The following is a 12,439-nucleotide window of genomic DNA, read 5'->3' as shown; positions in this document are numbered from 1 at the left end:
CATTGCAGAGGGATGAGGCTGTGAATGTCTCCTCATGTCTGGGTCTGTAGGTGTCACCTCCTCACTGTTGTCCATAGGGATTGTGGTTTAGAAGCTTCTCTGTGGCTGGTAAAAGAACCATGTTGTTGGCTCCAAAGCTTCTATGGTCTGAGAAGACATCAGCCCTGTCTGTTATCACCAGCTGCCCACTTGGCCACCAGAGCTTTTTCTGCTGTCCTCCCTCTCGCCAATAAACCATGGTCCAGTTTCCAGAACCTTTCTGTGTTCTTTGAACAGATTCTCTGTGTTTTTTGGTCTGTGCTGCTGGATGAAGAGCATTTCTCCATGGATTTGTCCCACAATGTGGTGCCTGCTAGCTTGTCCTAGGCCAAAAAAAGAGCTTCAAAGAGGTGGTGGTTCAAACATCTGCCTTCCTAGATGTGTTTGTCTTGCCTGAAGGACAATGAGCAAAACCATCAGAGAAGATTTTAGACACTTAGATGTTAATAGATGTTTAAGTGCAGAATCTAGGAGACTTTGAATGGCAAGAAGAGAGAAACCAGGATAAGGAACCTAGAGATATGGTTGCTCACAGCAATTCCCTGGGTCTGCTGGTCCCATCCTTTGCCCTGCCTTCAGCGTTACTCCAGGTTTGCATAGGTTTGTAAATCAGGCTGTCTTTGCACAGTTGGTCAGGCTGCCCCCACATGTACAAAGAGCTACATAGGCAGCGCCAGGGAAATTCCAGCCCTTTCAGAAATTCGGGGAGCGTGGCCCAGCCCGGACCAAGCCAATGTCCTGGCACAAGTCACCACGCGCACGTGTCACCGCGAGCTGGGACTCGGCAGCTCTGCCGAGGCAGCACATTCCTTATAGGAGCAGCCCCAGTGGTGCCACCGGTGCCGGTAGCCAAGTGGCCCGTTTTGCTGTTTATCAGGTCAATATTTCCACATTTGCATGAGGGCGATTTGGCTCAAGCTGAAATGAGCTGAAACGTTGACTTTAGCCAATCTGTTAGGGCGGGTGGACTTTGTACCGGTCGACGTAACGTTTGCAGGACTGTCAGAAGCCAGGACAGGTCCCCCGGGAGTCCTGCTTGCACAAGATGAGTTGGGTAGACACCAAAGTGCCTCCTAGCCCTGCTGTGATGATACCCTTCAAGTTGTGGCCAGCAGCAAAACGCTATAGTTGCGTGCCTGTTGCTGGGGGTTAAGCCAAGCAGAAGGGGTGTCAGTGCCTACTTTGCGTTGAGGTCAAGTGTGATGGGAGCGGCTGAGGAACCTGGGTGGTTCAGCCTGGAGAATGGGAGCTGAGGGGAGTCCTTATCTCCTTATGAAAGGAGGTTGTAGTGAGGAGGGTGTTGGTCTCTTCTCCCAAGTAACAAGTGATGGGATGAGAAGAAATGGCCTCAAGTTGCACCAGGGGAGGTTGAGGTTGGATCTGGGGAACAATTTCTTCCCCAAAGGGCTGTGGGGCATTGGAACAGGCTGCCCAGGGCAGTGCTGGAGTCACCATCCCTGGAGGGCTGGACAGACAGAGATGAGGTTCTCAGGGACATGAGGTAGAGGTGGACTTGGCAGCGTTAGTTTAATGGTTGGACTCCATGATCTTGAAGGTCTCTTCCAACTAGGTCTATGAAATTGGAGAGAAGAAGGAAGACTGACTGGCCCAGACCCTTGGAGAGGAATTTGTGCTGGATCGCTGGTGTGATAGGAGGTGATGGGACAATTCAGAGGGGCTCAGGATGACTTCACTGGTGAGATGAGAGGTATGCAGTGCACAACGTGAAGAAGAGAGAAGTGAAAGAGCTCCTTTGGGGGTGGATTAGAAGGGAAAGAAAACAGAGAGAAAATGAGGCTTGGTCTAGTTGTGGGCTGGATGTGAGGGGAAGAAAGGCAAATCTGAATTGACAGTGATTCCTTGGCTCAGGAGATGTGATACCATTAGCTCGGATGATGGAGCAGAGACAGCAGGGCAAGCTTGGGAAGGAGAAGGGGAATTCACTTCCTTTTGGCCAGGTTGAACTTGAAACACTTCGCCTTGGAGGAGGAGATACCAGACTGGGTTAGCTGAGCAGGGCAAGTTGAGTCATTGGTATATGTCTGGTTACACACAAGTAACTTCAGTGATAGAAACACAGTTCACAGCAATTTGTGCTGGAGTTATGTTAATAGTAAGTGACAAAACAGCTCCCTATGGGGCTGTGAAAAGGAAGCTGATAGAGAAATGGGAGGTGGTCTCTAGAAAGCTTTGCAGGGAAAGCTCTAGCACTCATTCATGTGCTGCTTTGAAAGCTTTTGGTGATACTTGTTTGGGCACACAGAACCTCATGAGCTTTTTAACTCGATGTACAACACCAGACACTTCAAATTTTTCCTATTTATGTTTCCATTTGAGTCTGGAGTGGCAGGTTTTCCTCTGGCAGACGTAGACGTGGTATTGGCTCAAGGACAGCTCTTCGTCCTTAATTCCCCTGGCTCATTGTGCTAATTCTGCCCTGTTAATCACCTTAGAGTCAAGTTGAGATGCCTCATGCCAATGTACATGTATGTCAGTCACGGTTCAAAGACACCTTTGCTCTTCCTGCGTCAGAATTGGAGCTGGGGCTGGAAGAGGTGACCTGTCCATCGCCTCTGGTGACCTTCCCCTTTGCCAGGCCACCCGCTCAATGCCAGACGACTAAGATGATAAGGAATGAAGCCCTAATCCAACTTTCAGTCAAACTGGGCTTGAGAAATAACATTTCGGTGGGAATTGCAGCAGTGCCCGATGGTCCCATGGGGGGATGACGTGAGTTCTTTGGGGCTGGTGAAGTGTTGGGACCACACAAAAAGCCTGATAGCTCTGGTTTGCATTAAACCCAAGACTTTTCTATGCTAGGAACACTAACAGAGGGGTCACGAGGACCAAATTGTGTTGGTCTAGCACTAAAATACCAATGTACCTGAGAGAAAACCTCATGTTTAACCACCTGTTTAAGTTGGTCTGACCAGACCATTGCACGTCCATGAATTTCACTCCAGGTTTGCAGAGGGTGTCTTGGTCTAACAACTCATTTGGACACCTCAGACACTACAACAAGCTCTTTAAAATCCTTAGTGACTCTGTGAGGTTATGGGAATTTCCTTGTGGCTCATAGTCCTCCAAATGTCATGGCTTAGGGCTGGTGTCACTGTACCCGTGACTGATGTTTATTTCATTCCACAGGATATTTGCAAAGAAGGAAGAAAACTCTGGAGGTAATTTAGTCCAGCTTCCTGGGCTACATGTGAGGTCAGGCTGGTCAGTGCCTTATCCGACTCGGTTTTGAAAATCCAGAAATAACTTTGCTGTTGTCAGGAGTTGTGTCACTGGCTTCTCTTCATTATGCTGATTTTTAGAAGCCTGGTTTTACACGTTCAAAATACACAAATATCTTGAACGCTCTTACTGCAGCACATGTGCTGCCACACTCCCACTTGCCCTCTTACTGTCTTGGCAACAGCACATCTGAAACTTGGGTACATTTACAAAATATTGCAGTTGAGACCTTGAAAGTTGCCCCTTTCTGCTCAGAGGTGGTTACAGAGACGTTGGAAAGGAAATTGCTTCTTAATCTCTGTCCCCCGTTCTGCGTGTGATTCATTTGTGCATCACAGACCCGACTGACGCAACATCTCTTTGCTTTTTATTTATGGATTTTTTTCAGTTATGCAGACATAACATTTCATAGAGTCATAGGATGGTTTGGGTTGGAAGGGACTTTTAAAGACCTTTTAGTTCCTGACTTGTGCAAGATGAGAGACAGAATCTCATGTTGTAATATTCAAGCCCAGACATTTTGTTATTAGAAAAATTGTTGATTATTTTCTCAGGGATGTGAAAGGAATCATGACGTTGGAATGCTGCTACACAACACGAATATCATAGCCTTAAAGTCATCCTAACGATACCTTGCCCTCTAGTGATGTTGGATTGCACTTCGGTTACATACCTTTAGCAAATAAGATATTTAATTTTAGCACTTTGTGAGTTTCAGCATGACCGGGAGACAAGAATGAGCAAGGGACTGCAATTGGTATTGGCAGCGGCACCTTCGTTTATATTAAACTTGATATTTTCTTTTCCCTCCTGGGTGATGGTGAAGAACAGGTTTTGCTCGTTAGGTCCATTTGGGGCCATGAGTGTGGCCTAAAGGTCAGTTAACTTGCAAAAGGCGATAATTGCAATTGGAAGTGATTGATCTGGAGTTACCCATAGGACTGGGCAGAAGGAGGAACTGGCTCCAGTTGAGAAACCAACAGCATCTTCTGCAGACTCAGAAACTAAGTTTTCAGGCTTTCTGAGGCATCTGTAAGTAAGGATGGTTTTGTTTTTAATAAGTTGTTGTTTTTTTCCAGGGCTAATTCTCATGGTATTATCATCAGTTTAATTACTCTGCTGAGCATGTTCTTTTGGTCTGACACTTTCACCTCTTCATGGGCAGGGACTCCCAAAAATCTCTCAAACACCCTTTCCTGACCCAGGATGTTGTTTGGAACAGAAAGGACCTGAAACATTCTCTGAAGCTGCTATATCGACATCTGGTCGAAGGGCAGTGAAACGGCACAAACAAGGGCTGACATGAAACTCATGAAGAAAGTTGGTTTGAGCTGGACCTAAAGACTCTCAGGCATTCTTTACAATTAGACCCATGCGTGTGGGCTCTGGCTTTGTGCTGGTCATTGTGAAAATAGGAGAAAAATCACAGAGGAGAAAGTGCAGGTCGGTTCCTGTGGTTTATATAAAACGGGTCACTGCTTAACACAGCAGAGGAACACAGATCTGAGCACAAGATAATTGAATTAAATTAATCAGACAAGGAAACCAGCCCCACCCATTTCAATTAGGATGTGTGCAATCACAAGCAATTACCGTGATTAATCTTCTCATTGTCATCTACAAATTCAGCACCTGGCCAATGAGTTGCATAGTTGTCTAATTGTGCTAAGAACGATGCTTCGGGCAAGGGTGGCGCTTCCATGTGAGGATCCTGCTCATTGACTTTTTTTCCCCACTAATTTCCTGATAATTTGGAATTTTTGCTGAATTCTTGCTTGTTTTTTTTTGGCTTGACCTGAGTAACCTGTGTGTGATATTTAAATACCAGTTGTAAGAGCTCTCTTACAAAAAATAAAACAGTCATCATTAGCATCAGCGAGGCTCATGTTTGCAACCTCCATGAGGGTTAATTAGCGCTTTTATTTATAACACAGTTTGCTGGCTCGAGTGGAGTCCCCAAGTATAGGTACAGCCTAAAAACTACATATTTGTCTCAGGATCAGTGTAGTTGTAGCAGGATATTGCCATTTGTGTTGGCATCCTGAGTACTTGATGCCCGTATCTTTTGGTAGCTCACAATTAACCCAGGCTGAAAAAAAACCCGAAAACTAATACAAAAACCCACAAACCGAAATAAACCCAAACAAACAACCCAACCCCAAACCAATCCAATCCAATCCCAAACCAACCCAACCCCACCTTTCATCCCAAACCAACCCAACCCCACCTTTCATCCCAAACCAAGTGGCTAATTCTGACCAAGCAATGCAAGAGAAAATATTGCGAGTTTCTGCAGACATTTCCCCAATAAAACTGGGCTTCTCACCAGACATCTGGAACTGGGTCTGCACGCTAGTGAATTCTGCAGGGGGTTGATGGACAGTTTGTCTCCTTGGGGTGCTAGAAAAGGCATTTAAGACAGAGGAAAGCTGTGATTTGGGACTTGTTCAGCAACTAGAGGAGGCTTTGAATTTAATACCTGGTTGACAAGGAGCCCATCCTTTCTCTGAGACTAGAAAAACAGCGCCTTGAAGGTAAAAAGTGTCAACATTTTAATTTGATGGTTCAATTTGATATAGCTGTCGACACTCCTTACCATGAAACTCAATTTATCATCAATAATCCATAATGCACAATCCATAATCATCCCACTTGCATCATGATAGGTCAGGAAATAACTTTAAGTTTCCAGGTCCATCATTCCCTGTATATCATAGAATAGCACCCCAGAAATGAGCATTTCTCTGCATTTCATCTCGCTGGTCACAGCTGGGTGTTTGCGGTTTGTTTGTGCTAGAATGCACTTGGGTACTTGTTTCCCTTGCCAACAGGCTTTTCCGCCTCTGTTCCCATTTCCAGGCGTTAATTTTACTGTTCAGCAGCAATATTTCTAACGCTGGTTCTTAGCACAGGGCTGAATGTTCTTCTGCGAGGAGCTGGAGAAGCTTTATCCAAAAAATACATTAAAAAAAAAAAAAAACCTGTTTGATAATGCTCACAAGTAGATTTATGTGTTGGTTATTATAATATAACTGATACACTACAGTAATAATTGGACTGACACTTTGGTCATTTTGCTTTACATTTATAGGGAAAATAGAAGTATGTGGTAAATATATTGAAGCTGCTTTCCTGGATCTGTGAACTTTTGGGCTGCTATCACTGTGTTTTCCTATAAACCCCCATTGAAATGGATACCTGCTACATATCTTTATTTGGAATTACAAAAGACTGGTTTTAAATTAATCATTTTCTCCGATTCTCAGCTTGAGTTGCTCAAAGAAATAAGGTGAATTTAGACAATTCATGAACAGTCCATAATCCATGTAGGAAAGATTCCTTTATAGGAAAGATATATAAATATGCAGCCTCCATAGCATATCTGTGTTCAGACCCGGTGGATTTCTCAGTCTGAACTGAGAAATAAATGAGCTCGTTCTGTAGCTCTAATTGGAATAATAGTTTTCATGTTGTTTCTGGGCAGCGTTTGGGAAACAAAATCCACACCCATCCTAATTCTGTCAGCAGGCGGACTGTGAAAATAATAACTTCTGTACACAAAGGAGACCTTTTCACCATTATCCCCTCCTCCCCATCTCATTCATCAGCAGGAGGCCGGGCAGCATCGTAAAACTTGTGTTCTTTGAAAGGCTTCTCACGGCCTTTCTGAAAGGACTTTGCAATGTCTTTTCTCTTCCTCTTCTTGCTTCTTCTTCTCTCTTCCTCTTCTCTCTTCCTCTTCTTGTTTCCTCTTCTCAATTCCTCAATTCTTGCTTCCTCTTCTCTGGTCAGAATTCTGCAAAATATTCCTCATGTGTCTTGTCCTTCAGACGGCGTCTCCTTCCATTGCTGGATTCCTGCACTGCCCGCGGATTGCGGTTCTTCTAAAATCACCCGCTTTCACCCAAAAGTGACTTCAGGTTGCTTAACAACTGACGTTTCAGGAGATCCTGGTGGATCTTAAGGTCTTTGTTTTGTTTCGGACCTTAGGATGCTTGAACAGTGAAATGTCTGGGATGCTGGAAGGGTTGGGTGTGTTTCTTGCCACCACCGTGCCACGCAAAGGAAGATGATGTTTTATTAAATATGAATAAATCTGCCCCAGGATAGCATCAGGGTTGTCATGGGGGAATGATTCACCTTCCGGCTTGCTTTTGACTTCTGGAATTCAGTATTATTCTCTTAATACTGTTTATAACATGGGTTTCAAACAGATGATTCTCTGTCTGCGAATGTGAATGAAATATCTGCTTTACAAGAGGCTCGCACCTTCACCTGTACCCTATAGAACATCAATATAATGAATGTAGAACAGGGTGCAGGTCCCATGACAGAGGGACAGTATAAGCAAGACGCACTGTGAAAATGTTTCTATATTATGCTTGAGGAATTCAGACAGATTTGTCAAGCCGCCCAACAAAATATAATATGATGTAACCCCAGCTCAAAGACTGAGCTAAAAACTGAGTTTTTTCAGAGGCTTAACTTGTCATTGACTTTTCCGAACAGAATTGAAACCCCTGTTGCAAGGAAGGAGCTACTTTCTGGCACTGTCTGGGAAAAACTGTATTATATGAGCACCAGGAACACATTTCCTATCATGTTGATGCTGCATCCCAGGTGTACTGTGAAACACAGAGTTTCCTGAGACATCTGCAATTGGGCCATTGCAGAGTAAGTAAAACAGATTTTATATTCCTTATTTTTTTAAGCAATATTGCTCATGGATGAAGGCTTCTTTCTAGAGCTTGCCAATCAGAAATATTGACTTTTTAGACCATTAAGTAGCTAAAAATAGAGTTGGAACTGATGAGCTCCATGACCAGTCTATAAGTATTTGACATAAGAATATTAGGTGTATTTTATGTTGTTTTCATGACTTAAATTCCTTGCCATCCTTGTGCTGATTTCAAGGGAGGGAAGGAATTGAAAAGGCTTAATTTCAGCTACCCCATGGGAGATTTAGTCTGTCACGACTCACTGACACTTCAAGTCAGGTAAATAAAAAATGGATGAGCTCGACTTTGGATAAGCTGAGCCTAAGCTTGTGAAAGATAAAACTGAGAAAACTGGCTGATTTGCCCCATTTCAACTAATACCTGTGGATTCCCAGCAGAGTGTTTCGGCACAGCTGTGAGATGTGGCTGGAGCGTTGGCATCTTAATCCACGTGGACTCAGAACTATCAGGTCCTTCCTCCCTTTTGAAGCAGATATTCTGGGAAGAGTTGTGCTCCCAGGGAAGGAAGCCAGGTGATATATCAATTTCCAACTCTTTGTTTTTGTGTAAGAGCTTCCTGTGTTTGTATTAGGGGAATGTGTTTATTCTAGGATCAAATAAAAGTCCTAATAATGGGGCAAGGTAGGGTCATTTTCTGTTCTGTGACTTATCATGGAGCATTTTCTGTGCAGGATGACTTCACCTATGAAGCTATTAATGCATACTCTGAAAAACTGTAGTATTGGTTTAAGGTACCAGATAATCATCAACCGGCCTTTCCTGACTATCATTTTGTCTGCTGACCTGGGACAGCCTATGTGCTTCCCACCCCCAGCCTCTGTCCATTGTTGTGTGCTCCTCTATCTGGTAACATGGGACAAATGGGTTTATTTGCCAGAGCTAACAGTCTGTTAAAGCCTCTGGGCTGACCTCAGTTTCACTGGTGGTGGTGACCTCAATCCACTGGTGTTGGTGACCTCAAGCCCGCTGAAGTGCTGGGTCAAGTTGCTGGTTAGAAAAGCTGCTGCTTTTCTACTGCTCACCACACCTCTGGATGGGCAACAAATGGGCAGAAAACTGAGGTCTAGGCAAATTCTAAGAGGCTTCATCAAGTCTGATCCCAAATCCTTTTCTAGAGCTTCTTCCACTATGTTCTTACAGTTCTTGCTATAGGATCTGACTTTGAACTGATGAGAGCAGCAATTCCAAGACTAAAGCTGCAATTCAGACTTGAGTCACCCTTTTTGCCAAATCTTACCCTGATCCTTTAAGAATTCGGAATTTGAACACTTGTTCTTGGTCTCAGGGCCAGACCTGGATGGTGACATGTCCTCGCTATAACAGCTTAGTTGGCTTCTCCATGCTACCTGCTAGTGGGGTTGCATTGCAGAAGATGCTCCAAGACAAACAGGTTCTTTGAGCACCATGGTGGCTCTGAGTGTGACTGGAAAAAATACACAGAGCATTTCTATGGTCAACAAATAGTTATGGTTTTATTGAGCAGCAGAATACACAAAACTGTTCTTTTTGAGTTACTGAAATATATATATATATTGTAAGAAGGAGATAATCAGGAGCTTGTCATACAATGAATGTGTTTTTGACGTTTTAGCAACTCCCAGAAAACATTTGAAATGTTAGGGCTCTGTTAGGAAGGCTTTCTTAGGAAAGCATCTAGTAGAAGAGGCCATGGCTAGGACATGGCAACTTGTTACAGAAAGAAAAGGGTGTCTTTGCCCTAATGAAGACCTAAAATCCAGCCAGTAATCAGCACCTGTAGCAAGGAGACGTCCTGGTGAGGCTCTGTTGATGCTCTGAGCTTCCCAGGCCCTATTTCAGTGAGCAGTTTGGACCTTAGACTCCTCAAATCTGTGCTTAGAGGCAAAAAGTCTCCGTGTTTACATGCCCTAATTCCTGTTGTGCCTCTGCCTGGAAACACAGGGCTAGATTTTGTGTCAGCTCCCAAACCTGGCACAGACCTGGCCGTTTCAGTGAAGTAAATTTTTGTCACTAAAGGTCTGGGCTGCAGCTTTAACCTACTTAAGCCAGCGAGCAGGACCAGCACGAGCTTTGCAGGAGGTGGAGATGCTCTATTGAAGGGGACCGTGTGTGTGTCATCCTGCGCCGTCCCTGCTCCCAGAGCTGGGTAGGACCAGCTCAACGCAAGATCCAGCTCCCCAGGACATGTCCAACCTCATCCATCACCTTCGAGCCCACGCTCTGCCCTTTCCTGCCTCCTGTCTCTGGCATAAGCTGTTGTCCAGGCAGATATTAATAACAGCCATTAAGGGGAGAATATGGGACACCTGATTTCAAGTTGCTTTTTCTTCTCTCCACCCCCATGGTATTTTTTCTCCATCCCTCCCCAGCTGGCTCTGTTCTCACGTTTCTCCCGTCTCTGTACTCCTCCCAAAACACGTGCCCGTCTCTCTCCCGCTTCAGCTCAACTCTCTTTGCCCATCCCGGTCCCCCAGTTTTCACTCCAGTCTACGATAACAAATGACTGAAAAGCAGCAAATCCGGTACTTTCCTGCCTATTGTTTTATTATCTGCCCTGAAACGAACTGTGTTTCCAGCTGGTGGCCTCTTGCCGTTGCCAAGCGCTCACAGAGCCAATGACGTGGTTTAGACACCGGGTTAAATAAACCCTGGCAGGCTCCCAGCATGTGTTACAGATTGGTTTTTTCTGTGTTTGTGTCTCAATACAGTGCAAATGAATGACCTTTATTGAGAGGCAATGCATGCAAGATTTCACCTCATTATTTTCAGAGAAACTAGTTAATTGCGGTCCTCAGAAAGCTGGGCAAAGTTCTACTTGAATTTTGGTGTTTGAACTATTTTGATGGCTAATTGTAACCTGCAAGGGATGCTGATGTGTGATGGATTGGCTGCGTTTTGACCAGGCTGGAGATAAGGCCAAGCAAGGTCACGTGAATTTTATATCCACTTAAGTTCACAGTTTTACTGAAACTTCTGGAATATCTCCTGTAAACCTAATTGCACTTTGGTGCTTCTTAAAATTGTAACAGATTGCTCCAGGCTTTGAGGGCTTTTTCTCAGGGATCTGTTTGACCTGCTCTGGTTAAATGATGAACTTGTACATCAAGGCGTGTACGAAACAGTTTGAATTCCAAAATAGAGGGCTGGGATTTTTTGGAGGGAGGGGAAGAAACTATACAAACCAGAGAGGCTTTGCCTGAAAAAGTAACCATCGGTTACTGAAATCAGTTCTGACTACAGCATTGCACAGTTTTTATTTCTGGGTTTGAGCAACTGAACATTTTTCACGAAAAGGGAATTTTTTGGGAGTCTGAAAGAAGCAAGTCCCTGGGGAAGAGTTAATATCAAGATCTCTCCTGTCCTTCCTTTCTTCCCTTTTGTATATTCCGCCAAGATCTTGGGGGAAAAAATGCCCATTTGCCTAAGAGCTGGTCTTTCCTTGTAGATCTTGTAGCGTGGTTGTTCTTCTTGAATGTTTCAAGTTCACCATCAGTAGTAGCTGCTGCCTCCTGTTAGGCCAGGCTGCGGTGTTGGCAGTACTTTGGGTTTTTAGCAGAAAAACAGTCCTTCCAGTAGACCGGTCAGTGGCAAGCAGGAAAGCCAAGCTGCTAAGCCTGGACTATTTACCTAGGCCGAGCTGTCAGTCTGCTGTAGTTTCTCTAGGTGTTAAAAAGCAAACAGTTTCCCAAGATGAAAGGTAAGAGAGAGAAGAGGGGACAGCTCTAAGGAGGAAGAGGCATCTGTAGTTGAGGAAATATTTGCTCTGCAAATGAGAACTGGAGGGGTGAAAATATACAAACTGTCAGAAAAATAAGCTGGATATTGAAAAGGTTGCAGTGCTGATGCTACTGAGTGCTTGTGGTCGTCCTTGCTGGAGCAGAGACAGCCAGATACATTCAAGGAGTCAGAAAAAGAGATGCACGTATTAAGGCAGTTTTACAATGTTAGCCACAGTCCCGTTACTACCTGGCTGGAAGGACGTTATTCTTTATGCTATTAGAAACCAACTATAACATTTGCTCAAAGTCCATTTGAGCTTCAGACACCCCGGAGACAGTAGCTTTTCATCCTAACCATTCATAGGGATATTCAGGTATTACCATCTTAACGATGGGCACGAACACCAGAATAAGCCCTTTACAAACCTTAAGTATTACTCGCTGGCTTAAACTGCAGTCCTGCCTACGACTTTCCCATCTGTAAGCAAAGAAACATTCTCATTCTCCAAAGAGGGTGTGGGGTGGTGGGATACATTGATTTTTTTAAGTCCTAGGGTTGTCTCTGTGCATGAAGAACCTCGCTGGTTCTGTGACATTCTACGAGCATTCAAGGATTTTCCAAAGAGGATCCAGTTTCAGAGCGGAGCAGAGTAACAAGGCGCGCAAAGTCATTGCCTAATAACCAGAGTATTGAGTGTGCTGAGGCTGCTTTGGAAACCACAG

The sequence above is a fragment of the Nesoenas mayeri genome, assembly GCF_963082525.1.
Source record: "Nesoenas mayeri genome assembly, chromosome: 5".
NCBI classification, from domain to species: Eukaryota; Metazoa; Chordata; class Aves; order Columbiformes; family Columbidae; genus Nesoenas; species Nesoenas mayeri.
This window is presented reverse-complemented; position numbering follows the sequence as displayed.